Source organism: Dipodomys ordii, unplaced genomic scaffold (assembly GCF_000151885.1).
Source record: "Dipodomys ordii isolate 6190 unplaced genomic scaffold, Dord_2.0 Scaffold85, whole genome shotgun sequence".
NCBI lineage: Eukaryota > Metazoa > Chordata > Mammalia > Rodentia > Heteromyidae > Dipodomys > Dipodomys ordii.
The window spans coordinates 7,857,223-7,869,390 of NW_012267301.1; positions in this window are offsets into that span (position 1 = coordinate 7,857,223).

The following is a 12,168-nucleotide window of genomic DNA, read 5'->3' on the forward strand; positions in this document are numbered from 1 at the left end:
TACTAGTCATACAATGGACAAGTTTCTCATATCTAAAATACACTTCGAAGTCAAAAAAAAAAATAAATTGCCCAAAAAGAAACAACCACCACATAAATAAGTGGTCAAAAGACTTAAAGAGAAACTTGTCTGAAGAGGAAATAAGAATGGTGTAGACACATGAAGAAATGCTCAACATCTCAAGCCATAAAAGAAATGCAAGTCAAAACAACATTGAGATTCTGCCTCACCCCAGTTAGAATGACTATAATCAAGAACTCTAGTAACAACAGATTCAGGAAGGGATGTGGCCAAAAGGGAACCCTATTGCATTGTTGGTGGGAAACCTTGTTCAACCACTTTGGAAAGAAGTATGGAGGTTTCTCAAAATACTCCACATAGAGCTCCCCTATGACCCAGCAATCCCACTTTAGGGCATTTAACCAAGTGAACACAAACAAGCCTATACTAAATCTCCTGGCACAACTATGTTTTATCACAGCGTTATTTACCATGAGTAAGATATGGAACCAACCCAGATGCCCCGAAGGGGAAAGAAAGGAGGAGGCTACAATGCTTGATAAGAAATGTACTCATTATCTTGCCCATGTAATTTTAACGCCTCTGTACAGTATTTTCACAATAAAAAATTAATTAATGAAAAAAAGAAAAAAAAGAAAATGTGGTATATATACATATATATATACACACAGATGTATATATGTATGTATATATATGTGTGTATATATACATACATGCACATATATACATATATACACATACATATATATGTATATATACATACATATATATATATATATATATATGTACATACACAATGGAATTCTATTCCTCCATCAGAAGTAATGATATGGCTCCATTTGTTAGGAAATGGAAAGACTTGGAAAACAATTATATTAAGTGAAGTAAGCCAGGCTCAAAGAAACATAGGTCCCATGGTTTCCCTTATTTGCAATAACTAGTACATGTGTAGGACAAGCAGAAAAGCTCAAAAGCTAGGTATATATGACTATATAAGTTGATGCTAAGCTAAATGAACCCCAAGATAGAGACACAAGTGTTTTTATCTTTCTTGCTGTTGTTTTTAATGTACTTATAATGTATCATGTGACTTTTCTGTTTCTTTTGTGTTTTCTTCCCCTATGTTATTTTTGTTTTTGTTTTGTTTTTTGGTAGTCGTGGGGCTTGAACTCTGGGCTTGAATGCTGTCCCCCAGCTCTTCAGCTCAAGGCAAGCGCCCTACTGCTTGAGCCACAGCGCCACTTCTGGTTTTCTAGTGCTTTATTGGAGATAAGTCTCATGGACTTTCTTGCCCGAACTGGCTTTGAACCGTGATCCTTAGCTCTCAGTCTCCTGAGTAGCTAGGATTACAGGTGTGAGCCACTGGCCCCCAGCTTCCCCCGTGTTTTAACCTCTGTTTTTACTGTATTTGATTCCATTGCACAGAATCTTGTATATACATTTTTCTAATTTAGGGAGGAGAAGGGAAATAACAAAATGCTGAAATAAGGATATAGTTTGACCCATGTAACAATGAGATGTAGAAGACACTCTGTAGAAAACGAACTTTCCAACTTCTGGGGGTGGGGAGTGTGGAGGGAAGGAATGGTAGGGGAAAAAACAAGGAAGAGGCAACAATGCTCGATAGGAATTGTACTCATTACCTTATTCATGTAATTGTAACCCCTTTGTACAGTATTTTTACAATAAAAATGTATATAAAAAAGAGGGAAAAAAGTAAAAAGAACTGAAATTTTTCAGAACAAGAGAAATGCTTTGGTATCTATTTTATTTATTTAAATTTTGTTATTAATTAAGCTACTCAGACAAAAATACATATTAAGGTTTTAAATAGTTGTTGTGCACCAGTAGCTCACACCTGTAATCCGAGTTACCCAAGAGGCTGAGATCTGTGGATTATGGTTTGAAGTCTGCCAGGATAAAAAAAATCCATGAATCTCTCATCTTTAGGTAACTACCAGAAAAAAGTCAGAAATGGAGCTGTGGGTCAAGAAAGCTGTGACCAAAGAAACCCCAGGAGAAGTGTTCAGGTCCTGAGTTTAAACTTCAGAGTCCTGGGGATACAATAAATGAATCAATGGTTATTTATTTATAAGTAGGAATGACTGCATGAAGTTCCTTATGGAAATGTCAACAGAAGATATCAGAATAGTAAAGCAGGTGCAAGGCTGAGCTGCTTCAACTGGGGACCACTGCCCATTCCCTTAACTCTCTGACCAATTTTCTTGTTCCCAAAGATTCACACACACCTTTATCATACCCCAGACATAGTGAATTCAATCATGGATTCATGATGGACATCAGGTTGAGTGTTTGCTCTTTTATAGGACTATGAAACTGATAATGAATTAAAACTTGTTGTTGTAAAAATACATTAAATGGAGATGAATACAGAGAAATTGAGTTGGATTTCTTTGGTTAAATTTTTAAATATAAAAATTAAAATTTATAACATGTTTATTGATCCATTCATCTTCTGAGGGGCATCTAGGTTGATTCCATATCTTGCCTATGGTAAAAATACTGCAATAATCATGTTTGTACTGATAGCTTTTGTATGGTCTCGCTTGTGGTATATTGGATAACTGCCCAGGAGTAGAGTTGCTGGGTCATGTTTAATCTTTTAAGAAATCTCCATACTGCTTTCCAGAGTGGTTGAACAAGTTTACATTCCCACCAATAGTTTAGTAGTATTCCCTTTTGGCCACATCCCCACCAGCTTCTGTTATTGTTAGTTTTCTTGATAATGGCCATTCTAACTGTGGTGATGGTGGAATCTCATTGTTGTTAGATTTGCATTTCTTTTTTTCCAGTCCTAGGGCTTGAACTCAGGGCCTGGGCACTGTCACTGAGCTTCTTTTGCTCAAGGCTAGCACTCTCCCACTTGAGCCATTGTGCCACTTCCAGCTTTTTCTATGTGGTTCTGAGGAAATGAATCCAGGGCGTCATGCATGCTAGGGAAGCACTCTACTATTAGGCCACATTCCTGATTTGCATTTCTTTTATGACCAGAGCTGTTGAACATTTCTTTATGTCTCTATTGACCATTGTTATTTTCTCTTCAGGGAAGTCTCTCTTTAAGTCTTTAGCCTACTTATTAATGGGGTGTTTGTTTCTTTGAGGATTTGTTTTTGGGAGTTTTAATTTTTTGAACTCTAAGTATATTTTAGATATGAGGCCCTTGTCTTTGCATAGCTAGTGAACATCTTCTCCCGACCTGTGGGCTTTCTATTTGTCTTGTTAACTATGTTTTTGCCATGCAGAAGCTCTGCAGTTTAATGAAAGAATGATATTACCCCATTTGTAAGGAAATGGAGAGATTTGGGAAAATCATATTAAATGAAGTAAGTCAGACCAAAGAAACATAGACTCCATGCTTTCTTTCATTGGTAATAACTAAAATATGTCTAGGATAGTTCAAACAGGGGATCACAATAGCTCAATAGCTATGTACATATGGCCATATAAAATAATGCTAATCAAAATGAACTCCAAGGTATGAAATCAAATGTGTGTGTATGTGTGTATGTGTATATGTGTGTATGTGTTTACTGTTTGCAGTTATTTCTTTATGCTATCATTTTTTCCCTATGGTGTATCCCTCCTTGTCACTGTTTTTTTAATTTATTTTGGTACCCTTAGTTTGTATATAAGTGTATTTGATTTGGGGAAGGGAAAGGGAAACAAGAAATGGTGATGCAAAGGACAAAGAATGAACCAATGCAACAGTGATACTAACAAGACACTATGTTGGAAATGAACTTTACAACTTGTGGGGGATTGGAGTGGAGTCTCAGGGGAGGGAAAGAGGGAGAAAATGAAGAAGTAGTTAACAACGTTTGACATTGTTACTTATGTAGCAATTTCCTACTTATGTAAGTGTAATTCCTCTGTATATCATCTTTACAAAAAGATAAAATAAAATAAAAGTTAAAATTTTATTATAATTTTAGAAATTTTATGTTTAAATTTCTTTCATTGAAAATTACTACAGCAGGCAACTTACACAAGTGTTGCAAGTCTCTATCTTTGAGAGCTCTGTGGTCCTACTATCCTTTTCAAATAGTAGCTTCCATAGGTGGTGAATTTCTTTTGGTACCCAGTGTCCATCTTGACATGTATTTATTCCCCTTCGTGTTTGGCACACAGTCATTATTTGCTCTAAGAACAAATAATCGAAGCAAAGGTTGCCGAGCTGAGTAGCTCTGTTGGCTACACTGACTTAGTTTTCAATGCTAGCAGAGGCAGTAGAGAAAATTACCTTTCTCTCTAGCAGTGTTGGTGATATTTTTGATACACAATTGACACTAAAGGCGGAAACTATGCAATGATTTGTAAAATGAAGCCATTTCAATAAAATGAGAGGTGTTCTGATACTCACAGGTGGTATGACTGGTGTATAAAACATCCTGGGTGTTAAGGTTTATTCCTCCTGTTCTATTTCTCTCTTGTCATCTCTTTCTCTCTGTTAAGGTTTATTCCTCCTCCTCCTGTTCTATGTCTCTCTTGTCATCTTTGTCTCTCTGTCTCTGTCTCTGTCTTTCTATAAATACACAAACAGTTGGACAATAAACTATATAATAAGGGTGCATCACAGGAAAGAAGATGGCTCAGTCTACAACAAGCAGTGTGTTTTCTACATAAAGTTGATTAAATCAGTAAAATACAACACATAGTCTACCTGGAATTTCAGAATAACATGAATAATTTTGGAACAAATGTGTAGTACATATATTTACTCTATATATGTGCCATATAGTATTGAAGCAAGCAATTCTAGTTTCAAGATGTGTGAAACACAATATATGAAGTGTCAAATGAGAAAATGTACATGTAAATGACTTACACATAGTAGGTGCTCAGTAAATTTTAGCTTTTAACAGATCTTCCTGGAGGCTCAGGAAAGCTTGAGAAATTTGATGTCTAATATTTTAAAAGTATTTGTATCTGTCCAATTCGATTCTTTTGCATCATTAAAACCTTGAAGTGTTAAGTTACTTTTTATGTCAGGATTTGTTTTTTCAATATTAATTTGCATGATTCTAGATATTGTGTGGTCCAATATGGGGTAGAATTAGAAATTCTTGAAATTATGTCAAGGTGATATACAGAGGAGTTACAGTTACATAAAAAATGTAGTGAGTGCATTTCTTGTCAAACTTGTGAAACCTTCCCTCATTTTTCTCCCACTTCCCCTCCCCCGAAGTTGTTCAGCTCATTTCCAACATACTGTTTTGTGGGTATAGCTGTTGTTTTGGTTCCTCTTTTGTCCTTTGTCTCACCATTTTGTTGTTCACTTCCTTCTCTAATTAAGATCAACATATATACAATATCCAGGGTACCAAATCGATCAAGAAAATGTGTTATATATATATGTATATATACATATATATTCATATATATATATATTCATATATATATGACTTCTATGCTTCTGTCAGAATGAATGGCTGGTTATTTTTTAGAGTCTCATTTTCTGAAGCATGATTCATCTATTTTGACTCCCTCTTACAGCTGGTATAAAGGCACAAGACACCATGTCTTACTTCTTCTATTGAGATGGATTCTTCTGGGCTTCTCCAAGGCTGGACTGGAGCCATAATCCTCCCAACCTCAGGCTTCAATGAACTTTAGATGACTGGTAAAAGCTACATGCCCAGCTGTGGTTGAAGAAGGAAATTTTGAACCTTTCTGTACAAGTTGGTTTTGAAACCTGTTCCTTCCATTCTGAGCTTCCTAAGTAGCAACAATTACAGAATGTGAGTCACTGACACCTTGTTCAATTACTTTTTGACTGTTAGATTAGTTTGGCCCTTGATGGCTATTGGGCTGGGGCCTGTGATGCACTCACACTCCAGTTAACAACTGAGGAAATAGGACTGGAATGCTTTGTAGTAGCTATATTTAAGTTTCTCATAATTTTGTTTAGAGGCTGGGAAGGTGGCTCAATGGTAGAGTGCTTGCCATGCATGCATGAGGACCTGGGTTTGATTCATCAGCAACACATAAACTGAAAAAAAAATCTGGAAGTGGTGCTGTGGCTCAAATGGTAGAGCGCTAGCCTTGAGCTGAAGAGCTGAGGGATAGTGCCCAGGATGAGTTCAGGCGCTATGACTGACAAAAAACATGTTTAGTAAGTGAAGTTTGATGGGGCTGTAGAGAATGCCCTCTAGAGGGTTTAAGAGAGTTTATAGCCATGGATCTGACATCCACTTCCTTCTTACAACTGCTCAAAGAAATGCCCCTGTCCAAAGGGAACATATGCAACAGCAATACTCACAAGACAATATGTTGGAAATGATCTGTACAACTTGGAGATGGGGCTGGAGGGGAGGGAAAAAGGGGGAAAAATAAGGGAAGTGGTAACAAGTTCGATAAGAAATGTAATCACTACCTTACTTATGTAACTGTAACCCCCTGCACATCACCTTGACAATAAAATTTAAGAAAAAGAGAAAAAGAAAGAAAGAAATGAAAATGTTCCTGGCTTCCTGCATCCTACCCTCAGATGGCCACCTTGTCTTCCCTTGTCCATTGACACTATCCTCCTCTGACTGAGGGCTGAATAGTGTCACAGGTAACCATGGAGCAAACAGAACCACAGGGTTTCACTGTGGGGCATGATGACCTCTATCCCAACCTTGGAGGCTGAAAGAATGACACAATTGGTAGGTAGCCAGAGGTTCTCTCTCTTTTTTTGTTTTGTATTTTTTATTGTGATTGATTAAATGAATTTCATAAATTTCACAGTATTGTGGGATATTGATACTTAAAGTCATAAATTCATTCTAAACTTTATGAGGTTATATCTCTTAAAGACTCAACTTCTGCAGACCCTGGCCACTCTGAGGCACCACAGGTTAGTTTTGCAACTGGAAGCTTCCAGTGTTCAAGCATAGAAAAACACACCCATGCTGTGGCGCGTGGCTGGGGCCCAGAACTCGGGTTGCTCACTGGGCTCAGTAGGCAGCCAGGAAGCACCTTTGTGCCTGGAAAGCCCTCTATGGAGTTCACTCTATGTCCAGGTTGGGAGGAGTTCCCATTCCCCAAATCTTGACTCTTCTCTGAATTTGTTTATTCTAACTTGCTTTGGGAACTGAACTGTCTAACCTTTGTAATTCTAGGCACACATTAGATTCTCTGAGTTCACCATGTGAAATCATACATCAGGCCTCATTCTGTCTTCCTTACCTTATGTATGGTGTGTTCACACGTGTATCTTTGGGAGGGTGTTGTGGGGAGGGAATTCGAGGGAAAAAGGGTGAAAAAGTGCTGCAGGGGAGCTCACTGGATACTGATGAAATCGAACTATACAACTCCTAGGTGGAGACAGGAAGAAGGACTGTGAGTGAGAGAACAGAAGACAACACTGTACAGAAGGAAGTATACTCATTATCTGATTTATATAATTGGAATACCTCTATATAACACCTCTATAATAACAATGAAGTAAATTAATTTAAAAATACTAACACTGCCACACATAATATAGTTCATGCTAATAATTTTAAATTTTCATTTTTTTCTGCATTTCTAATGACAAATACTAACTGAAAAAAACAAGAGCTTTTGAGAGTTAGCAGAATATAAGTAAGAGTTTTATAGTTCAGTACATTTATAATTGACCTTTTTTCCCTTCTTTTGAACAAAGGCTCTCACATTTATATTTTGCATTGCTTCCTGAAAATCATGTTGCCAGGCCTGCCCTGGGGAATTTCTGATTCACAGTTGAGCTGGCATTCTAGCCTACGGAATCAAACATTTACGAGAGTGTGCCTCCACTTTCTGCTCCACATACAATTGGTGATGTAACATTTTATGTAATAAATAGAAAACTTTTAGAACAGATTGCTGTAGACTCTGATTCAGAAGGAGACCAAAGATAGTGGTCAACTCTTTTCACTGTTCCTGATACTCTCAGGTTTTAGGTAAATTGTGGCACATTTCAGAGGCCAGCCCTTGAAAGCCAAAGGTATATTTGATTCATTTTTGTTTTCTGCATAAAATAGCATGACCTGAAAGAGAGGTTCAACACTGAAGAATGAAATTATTGGTAATTTGTGGTACTGATGTTGTATTATGGTTATAAAAAATTTCTTGGTGGTCAGCTAGGTCACTAAGCATTTTTCTTAAACAAACTTGTTCCATATTGTGTTGAATGACAGTTGTAAGTCATTAGAATTTATTTATTTATTCATTTACTTACGCTGGTCCTGAGGCATAAACTCACGGCCTTGGCACTACCCCTGAACTTTTTTGCACAACTTGCGTTCTGCCACTTGAGCCACCACTCCACTTCTGGCTTTTTGGTGGTTAATTGGAGATTAAAAGTCTCACAAGCTTTCCTTTGTGGACTGGATTTTAACCATGATGCTCAAATCTTATCCTCCTGAGTGGAGAGGATTATAGGCACAAGACAGCAGCACTTGGCAATTTTTTTAAATTTTATTTTATTGTAAAGATGCTGTACAGAAAGGTTACAGTTACATGAGTAAGGTAAGTACATTTCTTTTTTTTATTGTGAAAATACTGTACAGAGGGGTTACAATTACATTGGCAAGATAATGAGTACATTTCTAATCAAGCATTGTAGCCTCTTCTTTTGTTTCCCCTTCCCATCCCTTCCCATCCTCCCCCCCACCCCCCCAAATCCTTCCCCCTCCTCTGCCCCGCACCAAAGTTGTAAAGTTCATTTTCGACATAAGGACTTGTACATCTCATTGTTGCAATGGGTAAGTACATTTCTTGTCAGGCATTGTTACCCCATCCTTTGTTTTTCTCCCACTATACCTGTATTTTTTTTAATTTGAAAATGGAAGGGGCCCAGGTATTAGATTCTTACAGGTTTCTCCATATGTCTCTAGATGTATGAGTTTGGTTAATCACTTATCAAAATCAAAATGTTATCAGTTGGATATTGTAGATTACACTGTGAAGGTTAGCCATATTGCTAATTAAGTGAAGTGACCTTCAGTACTTGGCACACAGCAAAAGTCTGTGTCTGTGAACTGGGCTGTCACTTCTTTTGACATTGTTGGATATTTACTAAGCGGCTGCAATGTGACTTTCATGCTTGGTATCACCTTTAAACAAAACAAATCAAGATAACTGTTCACAGAGAAGTTACCTCCTAGCACAGCTTTTAGTCTACTGGGGAAATCTTCAGACATACACTAAGGCAGAATGAATGATATGACAGACTCAGCTGTACTGATTATTTACTTTCTTTAATTATCAACTCTGGCCAGGTTTTATTAGCATATATTAATTCTACAAAGCAAGGTGCTCTATTCAGACATCTTCATACATGCATAAGACATACTTTCAAAGATAGTTCAACATACACACATCAATAAATCTAATACAACACATGAACAAAATAAACACAAGATTCATATAATCTAGGTAGAGAAAACAAAGAAGTTTGGCAAAATCCAGCCTCTCTTCACAAGAAATAAGGAATAAACATCAAAGTTACATATGACAGGTCTTATGCAACATTACATGGAATCAGGAAAAACTGTAAACATTTCCTCTAAAATTAGACACAAGGCAAGATTGTCCACTATCACCATTCTTACTCAATACAGTTGAAATCTTAGCCAGAGGAATAAGGCAAGAGAAGGAATCAAAAGGGATACCAAAAAAAATGACAAACACTGATAAAAATCAGATAAACACTTCAGAAAAGTAACAAGAAACAAAATATACATATAAAAATCAGAAATTTCTTGTATACCAACAATAAACTCACCAAAAATGAAGTCAGGAAAACAATATCATTCAAAGTAACCTACATAGAGCTATAGGTAGCCATAAACTTAACCAAAGATGATTTTTGGTAAACCCTATAATAAAAATTATAAGACAATGAAGAAAGGCATTTTTAAAAATCCATAAGTAAGACAGTAAGGACTCCCATATACATGGCCTGGAAGAATAAATGTTGTTCAAATGGTCTTATCAAAGGCAATGTATAAATTCAAAGCAATCCCTGTCAAAATTCCAATGAAACTTCTCACAGAAATAGAAATAATGTCTTAAAATTTGTATGAGAATATATAAGACTATGACTAGCCAAATCATGCCCAAGTAGAAAGAGAAATACTGGAAGTATCATACTCTCTGGACTTGATACTCTGTTACACATCTGTAGTACACACACCACCAGCATGGTACTACCACAAAATGGACACATAGACCAATGAGCAGAAAACTCAGAAACAAGCCCAAGTAGCTGCAGTCATTGGATTTGTGACAAAGGTATCAAAAAGAAATAATGGGAAAAGAAGCATGTTTAACAATAGTGCTGGAAGAAATTTTGCCATTTTTAATTACTATATACCTCTTCTTAGGGAAGCATTTGAAAGAAAAATCTCATTCACAATATGATTTTATTTTATTTTATTTGCCAGTCTTTGGGTTGAACTCAGGGCATGGGCACTGTCCCTGAGCTTCTTCTGCTCAAGGCTAGTACTCTACCACTTGAGCCACAGCACCACTTCTGGCTTTTTCTGTATATGTGATACTGAGGAATCCAACCCAGGGCTTCTTACATGCTAGGCAAGCACTGTACCACTAAGCCACCTTTCCAGCCCAATATGATTTTATTTAAAAAAATGTTCATCTAAATCAAACACCAAATCTCCATATGTATACATCTATATCAATATATAGATGTATAGATATCTTCTTACATATGTATGTGTATATATGTTTATAGCTATGTATATTATACAAAGTAGAATAAAATATTAAAATTTTCCATAAATAATCAAATATTCATTACAATAAAACATCTCGTAAATTTCCCCCATATATTTTTGTTCGTAGTTGGCTGGATTTAGGTTTAAAACAAATTTACACATTTTACTTGTTTTCTCTTAAATATTTTTTATTGTATTGTGCTTATTGTAGTTCATAGTCAAACCAAGGCAAAAAGTTCAGGAAATTAATTTGCAATCAGTAGGTCTGTATAGGGCCTGCTCTTGTCAAACCATGGGTGTGAGACTTTGAGGTCAAGAGAATCATGGCTTTCCCAGGGAAAAGAGTCAATTAGACTCTTTCTCAACATAAAAGCTTGGTGTGGCAATACTTACTTGCCACCCCAGGTATGGCAGAAAGGGTAAAATAGACTCTCAGTACAGGTATGGGACTGAAGAAAAAGTGAGACGTTCTCTTAAAAATAACCGATGTCCCTCCCCCAAATATTAAGCATGTTAACTAGAAGTCATTTTCTAGGTAGAGTGTCTACCTAGCAAACACTGGGTCTTAAGTTCAAACTCCAGTACTAAGAATCAAAATATTAAAAAAAGAGATAATTATTTGGTAAAATGTAAATCAAATCAAGTACCTCCCCATCTCACTCAGCTCAGAAGAAAATTTTGCTACTACAAAGTAGCATGAACATAACCTTTTCATGAGCTGGTTTCCCATTAATTTTCTGACATTGTATTCTTAGGCTTCTTATTCATTTCCCCCCCTCTCACCCTACTACTTTGTCTGCTATTCCTTGAACATACCAGACATGATGTTTCATGAATATGTTATTTTCTTTTCCCAGAACAATATTTTTCTGCTCTTATATTGATGATACTCACTAAAATATCAACTCTTCTACTTGATTTTTTTGGCATTAACATTTATCTATCTATAACTTAGTATCTTCTATAGTAATGTTACATTATGAGAGTAGGATTTTTCTGTATGAATATTATGTACTGCTCTGTCTCTAGGAATGGGGAACAGAAACTACACATTGTTAATAGATAGTGGTTAAGTAAACAATATTGTATTGAGAATTTTTATTTGATTTCTGTCCATGCAATGCTTTTGTCTTTATTTCCAAATCTGTTTCTCTCTTATTTTTATATTCTATTCTGTGCAGGAAACCAGTTGACAAAGATTCCTAGGAACTGCTGTGTCCTCTTCTTTTCCCACCCCAGGGGCTATTGGGGTCCCCACCCCAATCCAGTAGCTCTAATTACTTAACTTGGAAGTTAATTCTTTGCACTGCAAATTTGCTTCTGTTTCTAGTCCTCCAGGCACCAAATAACAAAGTTAATTACACACATCTGAGTGTTTAGAGAACTGCCTTAAAAATCAGTACAGAGGGCTTCTATTTTATTCTGAAGGTTGGTAGGGTTG